Here is a 283-nt window from a genome sequence, read left to right on the forward strand (position 1 = left end):
GTAAAGGGAAAGAATAAACGATCGACGTCGGTACGAAAGATGCGGGATTATGGTGTATTTGAGCCTCCAACTTACATTTTAAAAATAGTTACAAAAACAAAGTCCTTTCCCCCAAAAAAAAAAAAAAAAGGTACTTTGGGAAAACGTTGTCCGCAAAGAATTATCTTACCTTTTTTCATGAAATATCATTTCGCTTTGTAAACAGATCTAACGTATTGGGTGAGCATACACCGACACGTGTGTGGAGTGGGTTTTGTAGTGTTTTTCTTAGTTTTGAAGTTTT

Source organism: Penaeus monodon, chromosome 31, assembly GCF_015228065.2.
Source record: "Penaeus monodon isolate SGIC_2016 chromosome 31, NSTDA_Pmon_1, whole genome shotgun sequence".
Classification (NCBI taxonomy): domain Eukaryota; kingdom Metazoa; phylum Arthropoda; class Malacostraca; order Decapoda; family Penaeidae; genus Penaeus; species Penaeus monodon.